This window comes from Chiloscyllium punctatum, chromosome 2 (genome assembly GCF_047496795.1).
Source record: "Chiloscyllium punctatum isolate Juve2018m chromosome 2, sChiPun1.3, whole genome shotgun sequence".
NCBI classification, from domain to species: Eukaryota; Metazoa; Chordata; class Chondrichthyes; order Orectolobiformes; family Hemiscylliidae; genus Chiloscyllium; species Chiloscyllium punctatum.
The window spans coordinates 18,993,433-19,018,002 of record NC_092740.1 but is presented as its reverse complement, the minus strand read 5'-3'; the positions used below and the strand labels follow the sequence as shown (position 1 = coordinate 19,018,002).

The window sequence follows — 24,570 nt, the reverse complement described above, 5'->3', positions numbered from 1 at the left end:
TGGAAAGGATTCAGAAAAGATTTATAAAGCTGTTGCAGGGTTGGAGGATTTGAGCTATAGGGAGAGGTTGAATAGGCTGGGGCTGTTTTCCCTGGAGCGTCAGAGGTTGAGGGGTGACCTTATAGAGGTTTACAAAATCATGAAGGGCATGGATATGATAAATAGACAAAGTCTTTTCCCTGGGGTGATGGAGTCCAGAACTAGAGGGCATAGGTTTAGGGTGAGAGGGGAAAGATATAAAAGAGATCCAAGGGGCAACTTTTTCATGCAGAGGGTGATACGTGTATAGAATGAGCTACCAGAGGAAGTAGTGGAGCCTGGCACAATTGCAATATTTAAGTGGTATTGGATGGGTATATGAATAGGAAGGGTTTGGAGGGATATGAGCCAGGTGCTGGCAGGTGGGACTAGATTGGGTTGGGATATCTAGTCGGTGTGGATGGGTTGGACTGAAGGGTCTGTTTCCATGCTGTACATCTCTATGACTCTATGACTCTATCAGCTCGTCATGAAGAGCTCATGCTCGATAGGTTGGCTCTTCTACTCCTCGGATGCTGCCTAACCACACTTTTCGACTCTGATCTCAGCACCTGCAGCCCTCATTTTCTCCTTCTGGTTTAGATGAGGAAGCTCATTGCAATATCTCAAGATTTGCAGATGACACAAAGCTGGATGGGAGAGGGAGCTGTGAGGAGGATGTGGAGATGTGGCAGTGTGTTGTGGACAGGCTGAGAGAGGGGCAAACGCATGGCAGCTGCAGTATAATGTGGATCAATGTGAGGTTATCTGTTTTGGTGGCAAAACTAGGAAGGCAGATTATTATTTGAATAGCTGTATATTTGGGTAGGGGCATATTCAACGAAATCTAAGTGTTCTCACCAGTTCCTGAAAGTAAGAGTGCAGGTGCAGCAGGCAGTAAGAAGGGCAATCTGTACCCTGGCCTTCATGAGTGGGAGAATTTGAATACAGGAATAAGGTGTTTTACTGCAATTATACAGGGCATTGTGTCAGGCAGACCACATGTGGAATATTGTGTAGAGTTTTGGTTTCTTTATCTGAGGAAGGACGGTCTGTTGGAAGCAATGCAGCAAAAGTTCACCAAGTTGATTCCTGGGATGGCAGGACAAATGTATGAGGAGAAAATGAGTTGGTTGGGATTGGAGTTTCAAAGAACGAGGGACGATCTCATAGTAACCTATAAAATTCCAACAGGACGAGACAGGTTAGTTGCAAGAAGGATGTCCCCAGTGGTGAGGAACTCAAGAACCAGGGTTTATAGTTTAAGGATGAGGTGTAAACCTTTTAGAACTGAGATGAGGAGAAATGTGTTCACCCAGAGAGCCTGTGGAATTTACTGCCACAGAAAATGGTTGAGGTCAAAACATTCTATGTTTTCTTGTTTTTAAAGGGATCAAGATATGGGTCGAGGATGGGATTAGGATATTGCGCTCGGTGATCAGAATCATTGTATTGAATTGTGGAGCAGGTTAGAGGGGCTGAATGGCCTACTCCTGCTCCTATCTTTTTGGTTCTATGTTTCTATGTACTTTGTGGTTACATTTTAAGCAGAATTTCATTGCATACTCACGAGAGAACTAATTCATTCAGGTATTAAATCTCGTGGACGAGATAGTAACATTTGATGAAGTGTTATTATCTCAGGGGAGGGGTCTGAGTTTGTCTGCACTCTATAAATGGCAGAAAGTGTTACCTGAAAATTATGTGGTGCTTAAATCAGTCTGATTTAGCTTGACACTAATTGGTGTTCGAGGTCACAATCTCATTTGAAAAACTCTAAATAAATGTCTGTCTAAACTCAACTGGATGATGCCGAAAGTATTTGGTTCATCTTTCAGTGGTAATAAAGTTTTTAGCTGCGGCTGCCAGTTTTAAAGTGGATATCAGATCTTTCAGGAGTATTGTAGCATTCAAAGAACAAGAGATCTAGCTAACAGGCATCAGAATGATGATGCCACAGCCAAGTCAGATCTGAGGAGGATTGTTGCAATGTCTTTGCTTGTTTTTATTCCATTGTTCAGGCCAGCAATGACACCAATTTCATCTCCTCAGGAGGCTTCAGAAATTACCATTTCATAAAAACGTAAGTTGGTGAGCTGCAACAACTCTCCAGATTTAAAGAAAGCAACAGCTTCCTAGATATGGTTCTGACAGCTCTTTCATACAGGTGTAAGGGCATCCACAGGGGACCCACAGTGTCTGGGAATTCCAGTATTTTAACCCAGTGACAGTGAAAGAATGGTGATATAATTCCAGGTCAGGACTGTGTGTGGCTAGGAGGGGAACACTCAGGTGCAGGTGGTCTCACGGATTGTGCTAATGTATTAAGACTAGCTGAGAGAGTCGGAAATTTTCCCGACCTTGTAACCCCACCTTCCTTTTAAAAGGATCTGCCTGTCCTGTTTTTGAGTTTGGGAAGCCATCTCACAACTGAAACATTAATACTGTCTCTTTCTCCAAAGATACCTCACAATCTGCTGAGTTTCTCCGGCACGTTCTGATTTTGTCGTGTGGTCATTAACCCATTGTTGTCTTCAGGAGCTGGCTGTGTGCAAATTGGCTTCCAACTAGCCTACATTGTAAACATTAACTACACCTCAACTGTAAAATATTTTGAACTGTCATGGGTTCATGATATCTTAGTGCAAGTTTTGCTCCCCATAAAATACCAAACGCAATTCATTGTACATGACAAATTTTCAGCACCTCAAACACCAATTAGTGTCAAGCTACATCAGACTGATTTAAGCACCACACAATTTTCAGGTAATACTTTCTGCCATTTATATAGAGGGAACTAACCCAGTTGCCCTCAAGATAACTATGCATCGATGCAGACAAAATGATACTGATTTCTACCAGACCAATCATTGTCTGGATATCAATCAAGTACTAAGTACCTGTCAAGAGAGAAAAATGCTTCAAACACATATCAGTTAAGGCGACATCCGTGTTTGGTGACTGAGTTTGATTTTCTTTCATCAGAACTGGATGAAGATTGACAATTGACTCATTGTAGTCAAGATTAGAGTGGTGCTGGAAAAGCACAAGCAGGTCAGGCAGCATCCGAGGAGCAGGAAAATTGGCATTTCGGGTAGGAGCCCTTCACCAGGCTCCTGCTCAAAACGTCTATTTTCCTGCTTCTCGGATGCTGCCTGACCTGCTGTGCTTTTCCAGCACCACTCTAATCTTGACTCTAATCTCCAGCATCTTCAGTCCTCACTTTCGCCTCATTAACTCATTGTAACCAATGAAACCACTTGCAAGTGCTGTAGGCAGTTAAAAAGGAGAAAGAGATTCCTGGTGGTGAATTTAACCTGAGGGATAGAGCAAAAGGAAATGGCTGTGTCAGGTTTAGATGTGAAATGAAAAGGGACATTGTCCTGCACTTCTGTTAATTGTAACACAAATTGACTCCGATTAATTAACTTTTATTCTTTCATAGTTTGTGGGCATTGTCACTGTTACTGGTAAGATTGGTTGCCCATCCTGAATTGCTTTTGAACTAAGTGACTTGTAAGGCTATTTCTAAGGGTAACTACATGCAAACCATATTGCTGTTGGTCTGGAGTTACGTATAGGCCAGACCAGGTAAGGATGAAAGATTTCCTTTCCCTCAAGGATTTGAGTGAATTGAATGAGTCTTTTGAGAATCAATGATTACTGTCATGACCGGCATTATTAAACTTGACTGATATTCAAGATTTGTTCATTGCTGCAGATGAATAAAACCCTGGTTAGCTCCCATATGGCGTATTGTGAGCAGATCTGGGCATCACATCTTGGGAAGGATACATTTGTCTTGGAGGGAGTACACATGGCGATACAAGAATGATAGCTGGACTTCAGGGATTAAGCAGAGATTTGAGGAGAGATAATACAAGTTAGGCCTGTTTTCTCTAGAATTTAGAAAGTTGAGGGGTGGTCTAATAGAAGTCTTCAAGATATTAACAGGAAAAGACAGGCTAGATAAAGATAAACTATTTCCATTGGCTGGAGATTCTAGAATTATGGAGTACAGTCTGAAAATTAGGGCCAGATCATTCAGGAGAGATCGTAGGAAACATTTGCGCACACAAAGTTGGTAACTGTTTGGAACTCTCTCCTATAAATGACGGTGGATGCTTGATCAGTTGTTAATTATATAACTAAGATAGATTTTTTTGTTAAGCAAAGATATTACAGAACATGGGCCAAAGGCAGGTACAGGTATACGGAGTTAAGCCAGAGATGAGCCATGACCTTATTGAATGGCAGAACAGGTTTGAGAGGCTGAATGGCCTACTCATCTTCCTATGTTCCCCCATAATTGAAATTAAATTCTACCAGCTGTCAAAGTGGCATACACACCCATGTCCCCAGATCATTAAACTAATCCTCTGGCCTGTTAAGTCGAGTCAAGATTAGAGTGGTGCTGGAAAGGCACAGCAGGTCAGGTAGCATCCGAGGAGCAGGAAAATTGACATTTCGGGCAAAAGCCCTTCATCAGGAACCTGTTAAGTCGAGTGACATTCCCACCATGCGTTCCTCATCATAACTCAACTGCACCATATGGATCATTGTCTAGAACACAAGGCAGCACAGATAAGTCATACCAGTTAACCACACTAGGGAATCATCGATGACTTGGTGTAACACTTTGAGCCAATTAAAAAGGAAGGGCGGGACTGAAATTGTCAGCAGATTGAGAGAGAGAGTTGATGAGAGTGACCATTTATTATCACTGGTATGGTTCACCCAGGGAAAATACTTTATTGGGCAGACTGTCACAAAGCACAGGAACAGAATCTAACCACTCAAAGCCAATGACAGAAAAATATTGCATTTATAAAGCTCTTTGCATGGAACAGCCCAAAGCACTTTGCAGTCTGTGAAGTATTTAAAGTGTAGTCACTGTGAAGGCCATTTTCACATGGTCAGTTCCCACATACGGCAATGAGGGTAATAAGTTTTGTTTCTCAACAACTCGACCTGCAGCACAGTGGTCCCTCTCGCCTGGCACTGACAGTGTCAGCTTCAACGTGAGCTCGCATCTCTGGAGTGGGTTTGGAACTCAGAGAACACTGTAAGCATTAACAACTAATCCACAGCTGACTCCATCCATTCTATTGAACAGGCATTGACCCAATACTGCCTGACTAAGTCATGGTCATAACCTCTGGGCTATAAATGTATTAGCAATATCTAATGTGCGTGACCTCAAAAGGTCATTGATAATCCTGGAAGGCTGAATCAAAAAGTGTGGCACTGGAAAAGCACATCAGATCAGGCAATATCCGAAGAGCAGGAGAGTTGACGTTTCGGGCATTAGCCCTTCATCAGGAATGTTCCTCAGATGCTGCCTGAACTGCTGTGCTTTTCCAGTGACACACTTTTTGATTCTGATCTCCAGCATTTGTGGTCCTCACTTTCTCCTAGTCATGGAAGGCTGTTCACTATATTCGTATGTAGAATGCAGGAATTAAACGTTTCATCACCATACTGAGTAACATCTTCAGTGAGCCTCCAGGTGAAGCATTGCTGATGATTCCTGCTTTCTATTTAGCTGTTTGGGTTTCTTTGGGTTGGTGATGTCATTTCCTGTGGTGATTTCATTTCCTGTTCTTTTTCTCAGGGGGTGGTAAATCAGCTCCAAGTCAATGTGTTTGCTGATAGAGTTCCAGTTGGAATGCCATGCTTCTAGGAATTCTCATACGTATCTCTGTTTGGCTTGTCCTAGGATGGATGTGTTGTCCCCTGAGAGCCACCCCCTGAGAAAAAGAACAGGAAATGTCATCACCACAGGAAATGATATCACCAACCCAAAGAAACCCAAATATATAAATAGAAAGCAGGAATCATCAGCAATGCCTTTGCCTGGAGGCTCACTGAAGATGTTACCTAGTATGATGATGAAATGTCTGAACCTGAACCTTCTAGCTCAGCAAACATACTTACATCCAGAACGTCAACCTGAGCTACAAATCTTCTCAAAACTTGCTAGCAGGAATTAAAGGTTAGTTACTCAGTGACCGAATCAAAACCCATTTTCTAAATTTGCAGATGTTACAGATTTGGTGAGTGTGGGGAGGTGATGGTATGGACAATACTAGGAAGGGGCTGGTATAAAGAAGGTATTATGTGGTATTATTGCTGGACTGTTGGTGGAGGTGATGTTCCAAGGAGCTGGGCTCAAATCCCATCATAACAGATGGTTAGAATTTGAATTCGGTAAAAATCTGGAATTAAGAGTCTAATGATGACCATGAAACCTTTGTCAGGAAAAACCCATCTGGTTTACTAATGGCCTTTCGGGAAGGAAATCTGCCACCCTTGTCTGGCCTACATGCGACTCCAGACCCACAGCAATATGGTTGACTCCTAACTGCCCTCTGGCCATTAGGGATGGGCACCTCATGCTGTGAATACATTTTTTAAAATTACAGGAAGACATCAATAACTATTCAGAACAGGCAGCTAATTAGAAAAGTAAACTCAGTGTGGATAAGCATATGAAATCCTGAGGCATCCTGACTGGATAAATATGGAGAAGATTTTTTTTATGGGAGAATCTAGAACTAGAGGTCAAAGGTTAAAAGTCAGGGATGGCTCACAATGAGGTGAATTATGAGGGGGCTGTGAGTCTTCCTGACATGGTGATGGAAGCATTGTTCTTGAATAATTTTAAGACAGGAGTGGATATATTTTTGTCAATAAAAGAGATGAAAGTTTATCAGGGATAAGCAAGAATGCAGCTTTGAGGTTACAATCAAATCAGCTATTGTTTCTGAATGGCAAAGCAGGTTTAAGTGGTTCCTAATCCTAGTTCATTTATCAGCATCAAGATCCACTGGTTGGAGCCATACCCAGCACATCAGCAGATGGTTATGGTTGGCGGAGGTCAGTCATCCCAGTTCCATGACATCTCCGCAGGAGTTCCTCCGGGTAGTGCTCTAGGCCCAACCACCTTCAGCTGCTTCATCAATTACCTTCTCTCCATCGTAAGTTCTGAAATGAGGATGTCCGTCAATGATTGCCCAATGTTCAACGTCAGTCATGACTCCTCAGAAGTAGGCTATGTTCAAATGCAACAAGACCTGGACAAAATCCAGTGACAAGTAACAACCGTGTTACATAAATGCCAGACACTAGTCATCTCCAGCAGGAGAATTATCCTACTATCAGCATCCTGGAGTTTACCATTGACCAGAAACAACAGGGGTGATAGTGGTGTAACAGTAATGGGATTTGGCTTGCTATCCAAATCACCCAGCTTAATGTTTGAGGGACATTAGTTTGAATCCCATAACGGTAGATAGCTAAAATTTTAATTCAATCATTTTTTAAAAACTGGGAAATGCAAGTATGAGCTATTAACAAACAATAAATATCAGAGTTAAAAACAGTTAGTCAAATGGGAACCATGTAACAATTGTTGATTGTCATAAAAATCAGTCTGGTTCTTTCACATCCTTTAGGGAAGGAAATCTGCCATCCTTACCTGGTCTGGCCTACACGTGACTCAGACCCACAGCAAAGTGGTTGACTCTCTACTGCTCTCTGGGCAATAATTGCTGGTCTATCTTGTGATACTCAAATCCTATGAATTACAGATGACAGATTTCCTTCCAGAAAGGGGTTTGTGAATCAGATGAATCCTTACACAAGGAGCCAACTGGTACTGCGTTTTTAATCACCAAACTGAATTTAAATGCCCCAGTTGCCATGGTGGGATTTGAATTTGTTAGTCCAGACCTCCGGAGCGCTAGTTTAGATACATAATCACTGTGCTCCCTCTCTGAGTACAGCAGGTACACACCAGGCACAGCATAAATAGAAACATTATCAGAAATATATTCCTTGTCAATGCTGTGCAGCATTCTTATTATTCAAGGCTAATTAGCAAGAGCTCAATGTTCCTGAAAAATGTGCTGCTGCATTTTGCCAAGTTTGTTGCTCACCATCAGAGCTTTGTCGAACCTGTCTGCTCATTAATCCTCAATGCTCCAGAAACCAGGCCCTTTCAGCCCACCCAGCCATCCAATATGAACAGGGCTGATCCTTTATCTCAATGCCCTCCTCCCAGTTTCTCCCCATACTCTTTAATACCCTTAAAATCAAAAGATACATCTACCTATATCTCGAATACAGTAAGTGATTTTGTCACCATAGCCTTCTGTAGTACAGAATTCCACAGGTTCACTATCCTTCAGGTGAAGACAATTTTGCTCATCACAGTCTGAAATGCCTACTTCAAATCCTTAGTCCCCTAGTCCTTGACTCTTCACCCAGAGGGAAACATCCTCCATAGTCTGTCCAACCCTGTTGGAATTTTATATGTTTCAACCAGATCCCATTTTTTCTTTCAAAACCTTTGTGAATACAGCTCCAGTTGGAGCAATCTTACCTCAAGCCATGAGTCCTGATAACAGTCTTTCAGTGACATTTAATTCAAGAGAGGTTACGTAACAGGAAGCCCTATAGTTCATCTGTGTTCAACTGGATGCTCTTAGTTCATCAATAAAGTAATGATTGGGAACCACCTGCCTGTTAAGGAGGTTGTTCCATCTTAATCTATCAATCTCTTAAATAGACACAAGGACAGAGGCTTTGGGGTCACATTTCCAAAGATCCACAACCTCCCCTTATTCAATAAATTTCTTCTGATCTCAATATTCAATATGCTGATACTACAGCACAGATATTCTAACAGCCAGAGAGGCATCGTCATAAGAGCTGGGCGTTGAGAACATGCGGAATCCCTACCTCCAAGGAAGATTGAAAGTTCCGATGGAAGGTTTGTCTGTGTCTGGGAAAGCGAGAATCAGAGGATTCAAAGGGTTCTGACTCACTCGGGAAAGGTTAGAGGATTAAATATTGACTGAAATTCCTGGGTGACTGCTTGGAATCTTCAAGTCACCACCGATCATCCCAACGCACTGTTCCACAGGAACTGCCAAGGTGACTGGCTGTGTCGCTGAACATTTAAATCACAGATTACTGCACTGAAATGTTGGTGGTTTCAACAAGAACCTTCTGCCCCAATAGTGTTCAGGACTGAGCTGACAGGGAAGTCCAGAACATAGGGTCACAGTTTAAGGATACAGGGTAGGCCCATTTCGGACTGAGATGGGGAGACAGTTCTTCACCCAGGGAGTAGGGAGCCTATGGAATTCTCTGCCACAGAAAGTGGTTGAGGACAAAACATTGAATATTTTCAAGAAGGAGTAAGATCTAGATCTTAGGTTTTAAAGGAATGAAAATGTATGAAGAGAATGAGGGAACAGGAGACTGAGTTCGACGATCGGCCATGATTATATTGAATGGCAGAGCAGCAACAAAGGGCCGAATAGCCTACTCCTGCTCCCATTTTCTGTGCTTCTATGATTCCTGGACAGTTCTCCTCTGTTTTGTAACAGGAGGCTGTTGGCCAGGAATTCCAGAATAAAAGTCATGTCAATATATCTGTGTATTGTTTTCATCTGATCAAGAGTGGAAATAACATTTCTGATTCAATTCAGGCTTTCTAAGCCATTTATGTTCCCTACTTTAGATTCTCCAGGCTTTGTAAACAGCGTCTCAACAGTTACCCCTTTAGATCCTCAAAGTATTTTATAAGCTGCAATTCAATTATTCCTCATTCTTCTAAACTCCTGAAACTATAGCCCACTCCCAGAATGAAACAAAAGCTGTTTATGCAATACGAGGGAGGTGCCAAAATGTTGCATGTGCCATCTTTCAGATGAGACATTAAAGGGTGGCTCTGTGTTTTCTCACAGACTGATTTAAAAGATCCAATGGCGCTGTCTGGAAACAGATCAGTAGAGTAATTCCCAGTGTCCTGGTCAATATTTCAGCCTCAACCCACATCCCAAAAACAGATTGTCCCAAATTATCAAATCACTTGATCATGATTACTTACCTGGATAGTTCCTTGGAAATGTTGGACAGAAAAATCCTAGGCTAAAGCCTAATGCCTAGATAACCACATGACTGATACCCTGATCACTCATACTGAAACCCCAAGTTCATAACTGATCACCCAATGACACCCTGAAAACAGCAATTAAATCCTGATGATTAACTTGCACTTCCCCACCAACATGATCTGATTGCCCTTCCTGAGCACACAAACCCTGTCTACCAGATTATCTCCCCTAACCTGATTTGACTGCACCTTCCAACAACCTCTGACTGACTCTATCCACCTCACCCACTCACAACCCTATTCACCAATCACACTTACTACCTCAAACATTTCACCCACTTGCCCACCCCTTTGCTCACCCTACCTGTTCACTAATGCTCACCCACTTACCACTCACTCAATCACTAATACTCACACAATCACTCACACACCAACTCACTTACACTCATGCACTCACTAATGCTCACCTAATCATCCACTCGCCCACTCACTAACACACACCCACTCACCCACCCACTCACTCACTCACTCACTCCCACTCACTCACCCACTCACCCACTTACTGACACTCACCCACTCACTTACACTCACCCACTCACTAAGACTTACCCACTCACTAAGACTTACCCACTCACTAATACTCACCCACTCACTCACTCACTACCATTCATCCACTCACCCATTCAGTAATATTCATTCACTCATTGCTTCACTTGCCCAATCAGTAACATTCACACTGAACATACAAATTTGCCATTGGGCAACCAGTGCTGTAGAAGAGGCATGTCTCTTACTGCACCAACACCTGCATCCCTTCAGATGTTCAGAGGTAAGTGCACAGTTATCCAATGGATCGGTGTGGGATACTGTCATTCCAACACTGGTTAGAAGACCTGTGTCATTGTCTGGTCAATAGTTCAGAGTTGTCTGTTAGAGCTGGTTGAGCATAAATTGGCTCCTGCATTACACAAGGTGGCGACACTTCAAAAGGCACCACATTTGACAAATTACTGCTAATAGCCTTTTGGGAAGGTAAATCTGCCACCATAACCCTGTCTGGCCTGCACTCCAGACCCACAGTAATGTGTTTAATTTTTCGCTGCCCTCTGAAATGGCCTAAGCCACACCATTTATACGATTATGCCAACAAAGAAGAAGATCAGGTCACTGAGCCCTTTGAGCTTTCTCCAACATTCAATAAGATCATGGTTAAACTGACTCTCCATTCCTGCATATCCCCGATAATCTAGTTGGTCATCAAGAATCTATCTACCTATTCCTTAAAAATATATGAAGATTCTGCATCCACTGCTTTTTGACAGAGGGCATTCCAGAGACTCACAGACCTCTGAGAGACAAATTGTTTCTTCATTTCTGTCTAGGATTCAGAGACACCCCATGTGTTAAACTATGATCCTTAGTCCTACATTCTCCCATGACAGGAAACATTCACCCAGTCAAGTCCTCTCAGGATCGTGTATGTTTCAGTTAAAGGACAATAAGGAATAGGTTCCGAAATAGTCATGCCCACATCCAATGAAAGAAGGAAAAAAATTGCTGTAAAGTGCATTCGGACATCCTTTGGTATAAAAGGTGCCACATAAATCCAAATATTTCTCTTTACTGTTGTTCCAACCATGACCTATGGTACTGTGTTGCACTTATAGTTTAATTAGAGGCTCAATGTTCTTTATCATGATTCACTTCTCCCTTTCTCTTTCCCCTTGATGCATTAAAACAAGCAGCAAATACATTTTGAGGTAAACTAGACAAAGCAAAATGCATTGCTCAGTTTTCCAGCCCCGTTGCACTGCTAAGCTTCAGGAATCAAACTTAATCTAAAATCTTTCCCAAAACAAGTTGCCACCAAATCACCGATTGACAGCAGGCAGAAGTGTGAAGGTGTCAAACAGACTTCACTAAATACAAGTGTTCAGCTTTATCAATCTGGGTGAAATGTCTGAAAATAAATGACTTCACACAACTTCAGGAGCAAAAACAAATTAGCTCAAGAGTTCCCTCTACAGTTCAATGAGTTTGTGACTTTATCACAAGTACATTATTACTGCATGTGCAACATTCCAACACAGCAAGAGTAAGTTTTCGGCATGTTTGATTAAACAAGATAATGTTCCATTCATAAAAAAACACATTTGGTTTATGAATACTGTGCTGTTTTTACCATCATCTCAAATCAACTCAGATGCTCCACACATCAGCAAAGTCTCAGGTGTAATACTGACTCTCATCAGTTTCAGAATGAATAAGTATTCAAGCTAATTCTCTCTTGGTTAAGTGTAATCTGCAGCAAATCTCCTCAAACCAAACTTCACACGTATAGCTCCATCGTAACATTGGTTGCACTGTTCACCAGCATTATAGAATTCCTACAGTGTGGAATCAAGCCATTTGGTCCATTGACTCCCCATCAAGTCTCCAAACAGCATCCCATCCAACTACCCCATTCCTGTAACCCTGCATTTCCCATGGCCAATTCACCTAGCCTGCACATCTTTGGACTGTGGAGCCCCTAGAGAGGCACACAGACATGAGGAAGAATGTACAAACTCCACACAGTCACCCAAAGGTGGAATCAAACCCACGTCCCTGGTGTTGTGAGGTAGCAGCGCTAACCACTGAGCCACTGTGTCATGCTGTGGGTGTTGAGTTTGCAATAAATGCCAATCTCCTTCTATACCAGTTAAACTCAGAGTCATTCTGGCACATAAGGAGGCCATTCAGCCCATTGAGTCTATGTGCAGGAATTCCATTCAATCCTGTTCTCCTGTTCAATCCCGGTTTTGCTGCCAATTTTTAAAAAGTCACATGTTTTAGTAGTTGCATTTAAAAATATTAGGTCTTTTTCTTCAGTTTTCAGAATCGTTTGGAAATCAATGTAAGGTATATTTTGAGGGAGGGGGGTGGTGAGTGGCATTTTCTCATCTAATTCACACAATCTCCCATTGTTATCAATATTTTTATTGAAGTGCCACCAGGATTGTTCCAGAAAGATTGATATTTTCTCATGAGCATGGACGGAAGTTTGAAGTGTGGAAGCCAAGTTTAAACCTAGCCGCACTCCGTGATTTGCAAACTGCAGACAGTGTTCATGCAGCAAGGCCTTGGACAACCAACTTCCCGTCAAAACCAGACCCAGGCCTGCATCTGCCTGGCCAGGGGATAATGGGCATATTGTTTCAGAATGAGCCTTTGTTAACTCGTCCCGTGAAGCACCTTTGTGAGAAGAACATCATGCGGACTTAGTGGCACCCAGCTCAGTAGGAGGCCAGAGGAGACAAGCAAGAAGCTGGAAGGACACAGCAAGTCAGGCAGCATCAGGAGGTGGAGAGGCCGATGCTTCAGGTGTAAACCTTCTTCAAGACTGGAGGCGGGTATTGGCACTGTGCCCCAATTCTCCCGCCATTACAGCAATAACTGCATCGGCGTAGCGCCCTGCACCTGGCCTGAACTGGAGCAGTTCATCAACTTTACCCACAACTTCTAACATGCCCTCAAATTCATTTGGTCCATCTTGGACACCTCCCCCACCCGCTTCCGCCCCCCCCCCACCTTTCTTGACTTCTCCATTTCTATCGCCAGCAACAGTTTCCAGATGGACGTTTACTACAAACCCACAGACTCCCATGACTACCTGGACTACACCTCCTCCTGCCCAGTATCCTGCAAGAACTCCATTCCATTCTCCCAATTCCTCCACTCATGCCACATCTGCTCAAACGAGGATCCATTCCACTCCCAAGCATCCCAGAACAATGTGCTTTTCCTCCCTCTGTCATCCAGACAGTTCTCTACCGCACCACCTCCATTCCCCATTCCATTGCTCCAAAAGGGTTAGATGGAGAGGAATTTCTTAAGTGCATACAAGACAATTTTCTGATTCAGTATGTGGATGTACCTACTAGAGAAGGTGCAAAACTTGATCTACTCTTGGGAAATAAGGCAGGGCAGGTGACTGAGGTGTCAGTGGGGGGGCACTTGGGGCCAGCGACCATAATTCTATTAGTTTTAAAATCGTGATGGAAAAGGATAGACCTGATCTAAAAGTTGAAGTTCTAAATTGGAGAAAGGCCAATTTTGATGGTATTAGGCAAGAACTTTCGAAAGCTGATTGGAGGCAGATGTTCGCAGGCAAAGGGACGGCTGGAAAATGGGAAGCCTTCAGAAATGAGATAGCAAGAATCCAGAGAAAGTATATTCCTGTCAGGGTGAAAGGGAAGGCTGGTAGGTATAGGGAATGCTGGATGACTAAAGAAATTGAGGGTTTGGTTAAGAAAAAGAAGGAAGCATATGTCAGGTATAGACAGGATAGATCGAGTGAATCCTTAGAAGAGTATAAAGGTAGTAGGAGGATACTTAAGAGGGAAATCAGGAGGGCAAAAAGGGAACATGAGATAGCTTTGACAAATAGAATTATGGAGAATCCAAAGGGCTTTTTACAAATATATTAAGGACAAAAGGGTAACTAGGGAGAGAATAGGGCCCCTCAAAGATCAGCAAGGTGGACTTTGTGTAGAACCACAGAAAATGAGGGAGATACTAAATGAATATTTTGCATCAGTATTTACTGTGGAAAAGGATATAGAAGATATAGACTGTACGGAAATAGATGGTGACATCTTGCAAAATGTCCAGATTACAGAGGAGGAAGTGCTGGATGTCTTGAAACAGTTAAATCCCCAGGACCTGATCAGGTCTACCTAAGAACTCTGTGGGAAGCTAGAGAAGTGATTGTTGGGCCTCTTGCTGAGATATTTTTATCATCGATAGTCACAGGTGAGGTGCCAGAAGACTGGAGGTTGGCAAACATGGTGCCACTGTTTAAGAAGGGCGATAAAGACAAGCCAGGGAACTATAGACCAGTGAGCCTGACCTCGGTGGTGGGCAAGTTGTTGGAGGGAATCCTGAGGGACAGGATGTATATGTATTTGGAAAGGCAAGGACTGATTAGGGATAGTCAACATGGCTTTGTGCATGGGAAATCATGTCTCACAAACTTGATGGAGTTTTTTGAAGAATTAACAAAGAAGATTGATGAGGGCAGAGAGTAGATGTGATCTATATGGACTTCAGTAAGGCATTCGACAAGGTTCCCCATGGGAGACTGATTAGCAAGGTTAAATCTCATGGAATAAAGGGAGAACTAGCCATTTGGATACAGAACTGGCTCAAAGGTAGAAGACAGAGGGTGGTGGTAGAGGGTTGTTTTTCAGACTGGAGGCCTGTGACCAGTGGAGTGCCACAAGGATCGGTGCTGGGTCCTCTACTTTTTGTCATTTACATAAATGATTTGGATGCGAGCATAAGAGGTATAATTAGTAAGTTTGCAGATGACACCAAAATTGAAGGTGTAGTGGACAGCGAAGAGGGTTACCTTAGATTACAACAGGATCTGGACCAGATGGGCCAATGGGCTGAGAGGTGGCAGATGGAGTTTAATTCAGATAAATGCGAGGTGCTGCATTTTAGGAAAGAAAATCTTAGCAGGACTTATAAACTTAATGGTAAGATCCTAGGGAGTGTTGCTGAAGAAAGAGACCTTGGAGTGCAGGTTCATAGCTCCTTGAATGTGGAGTCACAGGTAGATAGGATAGTGAAGAAGGCATTTGGTTATGCTTTCCTTTATTGGTCAGAGTATTGAGTACAGGAGTTGGGGTTTCATGTTGCAGCTGTACAGGACAATAGTTAGGCCACTGTTGGAATATTGCGTGCAATTCTGATCTCCTTCCGATTGTAAAGATGTTGTGAAACTGGAAAGGGTCAGAAAAGATTTATAAGGCTGTTGACAGAGTTGGAGGATTTGAGCTATAGGGAGAGGCTGAACAGGCTGGGGCTGTTTTCCCTGGAGTGTCGGAGGCTGAGGGGTGACCTTCTAGAGATTTACAAAATTATGAGGGGCATGGATAGGATAAATAGACAAAGTCTTTTCCCTGGGGTAGGGGAGTCCAGAACTAGAGGGCATAGATTTAGGGTGAGAGGGGAAAGATATAAAGGAGACCTAAGGGGCAACTTTTTCACACAGAGGGTGGTACGTGTACGGAATGAGCTGCCAGAGGAAGTGGTGGAGGCTAGTACCTGCCAGCACCCGGCTCATATCCCTCCAAACCCTTCCTATTCATATACCCATCCAAATGCCTCTTCAATATTACAATTGTACCAGCCAAAGGGTCTGTTTCCATGCTGTACATCTCTATGACTCTATGACTCTAAACACAATAAAGACAAAGTCCCCCTTGTCCTCACCTATGGGCAGCACGGTGGCACAGTGATTAGCACTGTTGCCTCACAGCGCCAGAGACCTGGGTTCAATTCCCGCCTCAGGCAACTGACTGTGTGGAGTTTGCACATTCTCCCCATGTGGGTTTCCTCCCACAGTCCAAAAAAGTGCAGTTTAGGTGGATTGCCCATGCTAAATTGCCCGTAGTGTTAGGTGAAGGAGTAAAATGTAGGGGGGTGGGTTGCGCTTCGGCGGGTCGGTGTGGACTTGTTGGGCCGAAGGGCCTGTTCCCACACTGTAACTAATCTAATCTAAAACCCCACCAGTCTCTGCATCCAACACATCACCGTTAAACACTTCCACCTTTGACCAGAACCTGCTAAAAGCCAGGCGTGAGGCCTTCAGATCAGGAGACCCACTCAAATATAAGGAATCCAAGTATGACCTTCGCAGAGCCATTAATAATAGCCAAGGACCAATACCGATCCAAACTAGAGACCCAGACAGACACCCAGTGACTATGGCAAGGACTAAATGACATCACAGGTTCTAAAAAGAGACAGTGCAAGATAGCAGATGATGACACAGCCCTCCCAGATCATCTCAACGCCTTCTATGCTAGCTTTGAGCAGAATTTCAGCGGAGAGATAACACCTATTCTGACAAGTCCTGACGAACCTATCCACCATGGTTGGTTGAATCTCAGATGGCGGTGGAAGACCTGGAAAAACGGTGCACTAAGAACAACTTAGCTTTCAATGCCGACAAAACCAAGGAACTCATTATTGACTTTCGGCAGGATGTTACTCATGCCCCCCTACACATTAACAGCACAGAGGTGGAATGACTGGAGAGTGTCAAGCTCCAGGGAGTCATCATCCACAACAAGCTTTCTTGGACTCTTCATGTGGATGCACTGGTTACAAAGGCCCAACAACGTCTCTTCTTCCTCAGGCAGCTGAGGAAAATTGGCATAACAGCGAATAACCTTACCAACTTTTATCGGTGCGCCATCGAGAGCATTCTGTCTGGATGTATCACTACCTGGTATGGCAACTGTATCATTCAAGATCAGAGAGATGGTTACAGAGAGTGGTGAACTCAGCCCAGACAGTCACAAAGGCCAACCTCCCATCTGTAGAATCCATCTACCAGGCCCGCGGTCAAGGAAAGACCGACAGCATTCTCAAAGATCCATCCCACCCTGGCAATATTTTTCTACAACCTCTACCATCAGGGAGAAGGTACAAAAGCCTGAACACGCACCAGCTGGTTTCATAACAGTTTCTACCCTGCTGTTGTCAGAATACTGAATGGACCCACAAACCTTTAACTTTCGCCTGTACCTGTGTTTTAGTTTTTGCCGCTTTATACCAATTATTTACTATCTATGTTACTTAACTCTGTGATCTGCCTGTATTGCTCACAAGACAAAGCTTTTCACTGTACCTCAGTACATGTGACAATCAATTCAATTCAATTTAGTAGGAGGCCATAGGCATACTGCGACAAAGACAGCACTTCACTGTTGAAGTTCAAAAACCATGTTCTACAATCTCCAAATATAGAAAGTTGTCACCTCATTGGATCTTCCTGCCCCTGCCTAATGCTAATATCGAACAGAATCTTTGAGAAGGGTGAAAAGAGGGCAATAAAAGATCCAGCTCACTCTGCTTTTGGCACTTTCTTTAATGGTGTCCCCAGAGAAAGCACCTTCGACTGGCAGCCGAGCAGCTCAGTACCTCCAGCCTACTTGAAGGAGACAACCTCAAGACTAGAACCAGCCCTAGACAAGAGGAGAAATCCAAATTGATGACTGCAAATCCTAAAATGTCAGCCAATGCTCAAAAACCAAGGAATAGTCTGTCCAGCTTTATTGGTATTACCAGTCCTTTCAGACAAACAGTTCAAATAGAATCATAGATTCAATACAGTGTGGAAGGAGGCCATTCAGCCTGTTAAGTCCACACTGACCTTACAAAGTGCATCCCACCCTGCTACCCTATCCTTGTATATCCCATGGCCAATCCACTAAGCCTAAACATCCCTGGACACTATGGGGTAATTTAGCATAGCCAATCCACCTAAACTGCACAGCTTTGGACTGTGGGAGGAAACAGGAGCATCCAGGGAAAAGCCACGCAGATACGGGGAGAATGTGCAAACACCACCCAGACAGTTGCACAAGGATGGAATCAAACCCGGGTCCCTGGCACTATGAGGCAGCAGGGCTAACCACTGAGCCATAGCTCCACCACACAATATGAAACACTTCACAAATTTGCAGAGGCATCTTTGCACAGGGGTCACGCTAATCTTCTCCGCATTGTTCCAATTTCAGTAAATGTGCTGCTGAAGCGAGCAGTAGGGACCTGCAGAAAGGCTGTAGAGAATCCTTGGACGTGCGTGTCAGAACCACATAGCTAGTGTAGATTTCAGACTTTTCACTATGAGAGTTGAGACCCTTTACTAATGAATCATGCGAAGAGATTGATAATGTTTGATACAGTTTAATTAAAATACAATGGCAGAGTCTGCTATATATCATTCTTCCTCGGTTGAGTGCTCAATAAAGTTGTTTTGAACTTTTTCCTGACTCTTGTCCCTTTTGGTTATCTCACCATGTAATGAGCATGAGTTAAAAAGTGTTACTGCATACTGGTCAAGGTAAGTCAAATGCCCACCCATCACTTTACAATGGGATGTGTAAGTTACTGGCTATACCAGCTTATCATCAGTAAAAAAAAACTAGGAAGAAGGCTGAACTGCAAACTCTGTGTCATCAATTCAGTGAAAAGGTTGCTGGTTTAGAGTCATAGAGATGTACAGCACAGAAACAGACCCTTCGGTCCAACTCATCCATGCTGACTAGATATCCTAAATTAATCTAGTTCCATTTGCCAGCATTTGGCCCATATCCCTCTCAAGCCTTCCTATTCATATACCTATCCAGATGTCTTTTAACTCCCTACCCCAGGGAAAAGATCTTGTCTATTTATCAATGCCCCTCATGATTTTATAAACCTCTATAAGGTCACCCCTCAGCCTCTGACACTCCAGAGAAAATAGCCACAGCCTATTCAGCCTCTCCCAATCACTCAAACCCTCCAACCTTGGCAATGTCCTTGGAAATCTTTTCTAAACCCTTTAAATTTTCACACCATCTTTCCAATAGAAGGGAGACCAAAATTACACACAGTACTCCAACAGCAGCCAAACCAATGCCCTGTAGAGTTGCAGCATGACCTTGCAACTCCTATATTCAATGCACTGACCAGTAACATGTTCTGTGTATGACCTACGTTACTCACTCTCTGCTGATCATGTGTTCAGTCACATGAAGAATCCCCTCCACTGTTACTGAACAAAGAAGAACAAAGAAAATTTACAGCCCAGGAACAGGCCCCTCGGCCCTTTAAGCCTGTGCCAATCCAAATCCATTGTCTAAATCTATTGCCCAGCTCTGTAGCTCTCTGCTCCTCACCTACTCATGCATCTGTCCACACGCACTTGAAATGAATCTACCCATGCCTGCTTCTACCACCGCTGCTGGCAACGTGTTCCAGACACCTACCATCCTCAGTGCAAAGTACTTTCTGCGTGTATCCCCCTTAAACCTTTCACCTCTCACCTTGAGCATGTGACCTCTCGTTATTGAATCCCTCACCCTGGGAAAAAGCTTATCTCTATTCACCCTGTCTATACCCCTCATGATTTTGTAGACCTCAATCAGGTCCCCCTTCAATCTCCTTTTTTCTAATGAAAACAATCCTAACCTACTCAATCTCACTTCATAGCTAGCACCTTCCATACCGGCAACATCCTCGATAACCTTCTTTACTCCCACATCCTTTTGGTAATGTGGCGACCAGAACTGTACACAGTATTCTAAATGTGGCTGAACCAAAGTCTTGTACAATTTTAACATGACCTGACAGCTCTTATACTCAATCCCCATCCGATGAAGTAAATATACCATATGCCTTCTTGACCACTCTATCCACCTGTGCAGCCACCTTCAGGGTACAATGGACCTGAACTCCCAGGTCTCTCTGCTCATCAACTTTTCCCAAGGCTCTTCCATTTATAGTTTGCTCTAGGATTAGACCTTCTAAAACGCATCACCTCACATTTGCCCGGATTGAACTCCATCTGCCACTTCTCCTCCCAACCCTCCAGTCTATCTATAGTCTCCTGTATTCTTTGACACTGCCCTATCCTTTCTGCTACTCCACCAATCTTCATGTCATCTGCAAACTTACCGATTAGACCAACAGTGCTCTCTTCCAGATCATTTATGTATATCACCAACAACAGTGGCCCCAACACTGACCCCTGTGGAACACCACTGGTCACCTTTCTCTATTTCAAGAAACTCCCTTCAACTACTACTCTGTCTCCTGTTGCTCAACCAGTTCTTTATCCACCTAGCTAGAAGACCTTGCACACCATCTGACTTCACATTAGTTTACCATGGGGAACTTTATCAAATGCCTTACTAAAGTCCGTGTATATGACATCTACAGCCCTTCCTTCATCTATCAACTCAGTCACTTCCTCAAAGAACTCTATTAATTTGATAAGGCATGATCTCCCCTACACAAAACCATGTTGCCTATCACCAATAAACCCATTCTCTTCCAAATATAAATAGATTTTATCCCTCAATACCTTCTCCAGCAACTTTCCCAACACTGACGTCAAGCTCACTGGTCTGTAGTTACCTGGAATATCCCTACTACCCTCCTTGACCAGGGTAACGACAAGAATATCAAACGCAAGCATATTCTTCACTATCCTATCTACCTGTGACTCCACTCACAAGGAATTGTGACCCTGCACTCCAAGGTCTCTTTGCTCAGCAACACTCTCCAGGACCTTAATCTTTAAGTGTATAAGTCCTGCCCTGATTTGCTTTTCCAAAATGCAGCACCTCACATTTACCTAAATTAAACTGCATCTGCCACTCCCCGGCCCATCTGATCAAGATTCTGCTGTACTCTGAGGTAACCTGAGACTTACAGGAATATCTGGAGCAACTTGCATTTAAAATAGATCAGGCCTAGCAGGGACAGCTATGGAAACACTGGCTTAAACTCAAAGCTATGCTAGAGAAAATGACAGACATACAAAAATAAATGGAGATGCACGGCCTGCATGATAAGGAGCTAATAAGGCACTCCTCCAGAATTAAATGTGAGAAATGATGCTGTAGTGAGTGAATTCCAACAGAAAATAGAGGAAACGAAACAATCACTGATGCAGCAAGTGACAGCAATCCAGGCTTCCAAAAAAGCGAAAGGACCTTAAATATTTTTAAGGTACTGCATATGTTCTGAAAGTCAAAATACACTGGACCCCGTGAGAAGACTAAAACTTTGGTAAAATTAGAAGAATGAGTGAGAGCCATTTGAGGAATAAACCAGAAAATACAAAGGAGATTTGAACACCTTGAAACCATCTGTGGAGTGAAATTAGTCAAAGACTAAGTTGATGCAAAACCAGGTCATTGTGTGTCACCATAAAAAAATTCTGAAACTGCAACTGCAGTCCATCAAACCAAAAATGGTATGACTGACACTGTCAATGATCACTCTGAAAATCGCAAATATCTACTGACAACGTCCCCGTCATAACAGTGAGATTAAAGGCTGGGTGATTGAATGGTTGGATAAAGCCATGCTCCATTTCTTCTTTTTGACTGATGTCCAGTGACTTTTGATTACCACCGGAGATGGTAGTGGAGGTTCAACATAACATCGCATGTGAGAGGTAGCACCCCTGACAGTGCAGCACTCCTTCGGTCCTGCACCACAGAACAATATTGGATTGCACACTGAGGTCAATGAGTGACTCTTGCGGAATTTCCAAAGTTGCAAAAGGCAATGAGAGAAATTTCCATGGAAATTCATCACCTCCGACCTCTCTACAATCCACATATAAAGGCCAACAGTAAGCGTCATTGAATGACATGAAAGTGTGGGGTGGAGATTAAATTACCCAGCCTGAGAAAGGTACAGATGGCACTAGCATCTGAAGAAGGAACACGGCTCTGAAAGCTTGTGTTTTCAAATAAACCTGTTGGCCTATAACCTGGCGTCGTGTGCTTTTTGACCTTGTCTAACTCAGTCCAACACCAGTACCTTCACATCATAGGTTTCCTGAGACATCCTATCCTCAAGAAATACTCCAAGCACTTGACTAGTTAAGTCTATTGATCTTGACCTCACAAAGGTCATATCAATCTGCTTTAAAATATTCATATCTTTTAGTGAAGTAAGGGTAGGTCCGCAAGGCTTTCAATCCGTAGTCGCCTTGAATTAGTTATTAAGCACAAGCGGATAAATCAAAGTTACTTCCTTTTGTGGAATGCATTGATATGTGTTTAGCAAGGCAGACATTTTGATCACAAGTAGCTCTGATATTGATTATAGGCACACAGAAAACAAGACTCGAACTTATCCAATTCACTACAATCCAACACAGCCTTACCACGACAATCATAGCATCATGGAATTTTACAGTACAGGAGGCCATTCGACCCATCATGCCTGTACGAGCTCCAGAAAGAGCTACCCAACTCAACCCACTCTCCAACCTTCTATCCATAACCTTCTACTTTATCGCTTTCTCTTGCACCTTCTTATGGAATCCATTACTCTCACAGGAAGTGCATTCCAAATCCTTTTTTTAAAATTCATTGTTAGAATGTGGGTACCCCTAGCTAGGCCAGCATTTATTGTCCATCCATAATTACCCAGAGGGCAAGTGAGCGTCAACCACATTGCTGTGAGTCTGGAGTCCCATGTCTGTCAGACTGGGTAAGGATGGCAGTTTCCTTCCATTTGTGAACCAGATGGGTTTTTCTAACAATCAACAGTCATCATTAGACTCTTAATCCCAGATTTTTATTCAATTCAAATTCCACCATCTGCCGTGGTGAGGTTCAAAGGTAGGTACTCAGAACATTACCTGGGTCTCAGGATTAAAGGTCCATTGATAATACCACTAGGACATCACCTCCTCAATACGAACAACTCTTCTATTAAAGTCATTTCTCCTCATCTTACTCCTCACTGTCTTGCTGACAATCCTGCTATGTGTGACCTCTAGTTACTGACATACCAACTGGTGGAAACAGAATATACTTCCTTACCCTCTCGAAATGGTTCATCATTTTGATCCCCTCAATAACATCACCTCTTAATCTTCTCTGCTCTAAGGAGAACAAATCCAATCTCCCTAATCTTACCTTGTATCTAAAATCCTTTGTTCCATATCATTCCAGTAAATCTTCTTTGAACTTTCTCCAGGACTTTAGCATCTTTCCTAAAATAAGGTGCCCAAACCTGAACACAATAAATGATAACCACTTGACATTTGATAGGATCTACATTTTTTTTGTGTGTCCTTCTAGTTATTAATGTTCCATATCTTGAGTTACTTTTATTTCCATCTCAAAAAGCGGTGGTTTCAGGTTTCCACTCCATGGACATAGAGTCACAGAGCTGTACAGCACAGAAAGACATCCTTCAGTCCAATGTGTCCATGCCAATCAGATATCCTAAATTAATCTAATCCCATTTTCCAGCATTTAGCCCATATCCAAAGATGTGCAGGTCAGATGAATTGGCCATGCTAAATTACCCATAGTGTTAGGTGTATTAGTCAGAGGGAAATGGGTCTGGGTGGGTTACTCTTTGGAGGGCTGGTGTGGACTGGTTGGGCCGAAGGGCCTGTTTCCACACTGTAGGGAATCTAATCTAATCTATCTCATCATCATCCCTCTAAGCCCTTCATGTACCCAGCCAGATGCCTTTCAAATGCTGTAATTGTACAGCCTCTACCATTTCCTCTGGCAACTCATTCCATCCACACACCACCTTCTGCATGAAATGTGTGCCCCTTAGGTCCCTTTTAATTCTTTCCCCATCTCACCTTAAACCTATTGCCTCTAGGTTTGGACTTCCTTACCCTGGATAAAAGACTGGCTATTCACCATTTCCATACCCCCTGATGATTTTACATCATCCCTCAGCTTCCGATGCTCCAGGGAAAATAACCCCAGCCTATTGAGCCTCTCCCTATAACTCAAACCCTCCAAACTGGGCAACATCCTTGTAAATATTTTCTGGACCCTTTGGACCACTTTTGGTCACAGCTAGGTTGATTGGTAACTGCATAAAGAGAACGAGGAGGGTAAGTGTTGGGGAAGGGTTGCTGTGTCCAGGTTCAGAAGAGATGGAGGTGGACATCTATGAGAATGACGATGTGGGCCATGTGATCCAGGTCATTGTTGAGGTGGACCAAGGTCACCATGGGAAAGTGTGGGGAGTGTGAGCAGATCCTGGTTGTATTGTTACCATTTAAGTGTGGTTAGGAGGGGCAGGGCCAGGGTCGTAAATCAGAA

At 43.2% G+C, this 24,570-nt stretch overlaps 1 non-coding gene across 1 annotated transcript; it reads right to left on the bottom strand.

Annotated features, from left to right (window-relative positions):
* Positions 1 to 18,417: 18,417 nt before the first annotated feature.
* LOC140453541 (U6 spliceosomal RNA) lies at positions 18,418 to 18,525 on the bottom strand. The gene has a single exon (XR_011952425.1). It is a non-coding gene; the product is annotated as a U6 spliceosomal RNA (small nuclear RNA).
* Between the last annotated feature and the right edge of the window lie 6,045 nt (positions 18,526 to 24,570).